This window comes from Centruroides sculpturatus, unplaced genomic scaffold (genome assembly GCF_000671375.1).
Source record: "Centruroides sculpturatus isolate CEXI.00-Female unplaced genomic scaffold, Cexi_2.0 scaffold623, whole genome shotgun sequence".
Classification (NCBI taxonomy): Eukaryota; Metazoa; Arthropoda; class Arachnida; order Scorpiones; family Buthidae; genus Centruroides; species Centruroides sculpturatus.
In genome coordinates this window covers 196,081-198,754 of record NW_019384836.1, presented here as the reverse complement: position 1 = coordinate 198,754, position 2,674 = coordinate 196,081, and the positions used below count along the sequence as shown (strand labels likewise).

General features: G+C 34.3%; 1 long non-coding RNA gene across 1 annotated transcript; it reads right to left on the bottom strand.

Moving 5' to 3' along the window:
* Nucleotides 1-910: 910 nt before the first annotated feature.
* Nucleotides 911-2,462, bottom strand: LOC111630224. The gene is made up of 2 exons (XR_002757477.1): nt 1,089-2,462; nt 911-1,018 (listed from the first exon to the last, which is right to left on the bottom strand). It is a non-coding gene; the product is annotated as an uncharacterized LOC111630224 (long non-coding RNA).
* Between the last annotated feature and the right edge of the window lie 212 nt (nt 2,463-2,674).

Sequence of the window (2,674 nt, the reverse complement as noted above, 5' to 3'; positions counted from 1 at the left end):
GAAATCATCTCTATTTGTTTAACAGTTATTCTATAGACGTTAGTATCAACAAGAAGGGAATAAGAGATATTTCTTATCACCTCTTGGTTGCACGTAACACGTGGTTACGGCAATAAATCGCCTTGTTCATAGTCAAACACGACGTTTGATATAAACAATATCTAAATAGTTGACCAGGATAAAGAAATTATTGTCAAATGATTGTTAATTTATGGATGAGAGCCATCAAACCTATAGAAATTTATATCATAAAATCATATCATCTTGACACCAATATCAATAAATTAAACAAACTTCTCTGAGTCATTTGTCCGAACTAGCTAGATCCAAATATCAACACACTAGCAGGTGTTCGGATAAATCATTAATAACGTCATACTTCTCACCCCCTCGAAATTAGTATAAAGAGGGCTCGGCCCAGATAAGGGGTGGCTTTCAAAAAAACAGCAACCAAGGGATTAACTACCGTCATCACTGACCATCGACACCGGACGTATAAGCAAAAAGGNCAAGAGGTGCATGAACTCTAGTATGATGTAAACGAAACTCTATTTAGTTAGGATAGACAGTATTAATACAGTAGAGCGTCGTTTATCCAAAACGTCAATTATCTGAAAGAATTCCAGTCGGCAAATTTAAATTTTCGCCAGTGCTGTGGCGCTGCAATCTTTGGCTATATCCTGGGCTACTCAAATATCTTACGTTTTTGATACTAAATTAACTTCTGAAGTATAATTTTTTATTGTTTTTATATTTTTCAATATATTTATTTTGTTTGTACAAAATAAAAAAAATAATTTTTAACTATACAATAGTCTTCGTTAGGCTTAACATCGACGAAAATTCAATGCAAAGCGACACGCAACGGCGAAAAATTTCAACATGGGATAAATTAATAAATTTTTTCGTACACAATCGGTTATCCGAAATATCGATTTTTTTCTACCCAGTTTGTCCAAGTTTCCGTACTCTTCTTTGAACGTCGAACAAAACTCAAATCTTCGCAAAACTTTTCTCACTGTATGAATAATAATATAAAAGAATAAAAAACGCATAAACTGAATAAAATTTAATGAAACAAAACGAACCTCCATTAAAGTTCAACCCCTTTCTTTTCGTTCGACTTTGTCCGACTTGTAATAAGCCCCTTCCTCCGTTCCAGTGTTGACCTAAAGCTACCGACAGTCATGTTTAAAGAACCACAATGATGAGCAAATTACCTCTCTCGGGTACTGATCGAAGTTTATGGTAATTATAATTCGGCTTCAAGAATGAAACATTTACATGTACTAACTTATTATAAAATGGCAAATAACTTAATTTTGAGAGTAGGCTACGTATTATAAAATATTGGAAATGCTAATTACGAGTAAAATCATCATTAAGCGTAACCCTACTCGAAATATGACACGATATCCGTTTATCTCTTCACTTCCTGTAACCGTCAAAATTTAGCAGCTTTAATCCCTGTAATGCACAAACCTCACTGCAAAATTTCAGACATTTTCGACAATAGGCACAAGAGTTATTAAGCTTCAAACAGGGTGAAAAAATTATTTGTATTTCTCGAAGATTTAAAAACCGGAGTCCAAAATTAAAAATCTTGGAAGAATTATTTCTTGACCGATTGCCATAAATTTTCCCCTGTCATATATAATAGCCAGAAAAGTAATTACTAAAAGTACGACTAAAAGTTGCTGAAAAGTATTACTAAAAGTTTTCTAAACTATAAAAAGGTATCACTTTGAATGATTATCAAAAAAATAAAACACTATTCTAACATATTCCGTATATATCTCACAGCCTAACACACACCCTTTCTGTGACGTCATGAAATCTAGATTTAACGAAGACCCCGAACTATTAACAAGATCAGAACTACACGAGGTTGAAATTGAAGAGGCGAGCGTCACTAATAACAGATGACTTTTAGATAACCCTTATACCAGGGGTGGCCAACCTTTTGCATACCATGTGCCAATTTTTTGACAGACGAGTTCAAATGCGCCATATAACTCGAACACTTTTTGTACAATCTTACGTTCAATGTTAGGGGTTGATAAATAGAGATAAGAATAAATCTGCTTCGCTTAGGAGAGAAAAGGGAATAACTTTATCACGCAGTTGAATTAATTCATTTATGACAGTTTATTGAAGCACCAATTTACAATAGTCAACAATAATCTCCTGTACGAGAGGGCTATTGCTTTATGATGGTGCTGTTGCTGCCAGAGTCTCGTTTGGTGAAGATTACTCTGCACCACAATTATTGGCACTGAGAACGAGATCAGCTTGGAATAACTTTAATCACAATAAATGTTTTCGGCCATTTACACGCCTGTAAACTGATCGGAAATAAAGATCGCAAGACTCAAAATACGTGCATTCACTGTAATTTACTATGTGGAGAACACTCATTTTATCTGCAAAATAGACTGTAACGAATTGTGCAACAAATGAACTTGCCATGACAGACCGTAAAAAATTTATTTTTTTATAAAATATTCTTAATCGCATAAAAGCCAAATCTGGCAATTTTGCTCAGAACTAACTGAAGCGCCACTTGTAATCGTCCAATGCGCCACGTTTTGGCCACCCCTGCCTTATACATTGTATATAAAACTAGAGTATAGGCCTAAATAATCTAAGCCAAATGGTAACGTCTAGAAATAAA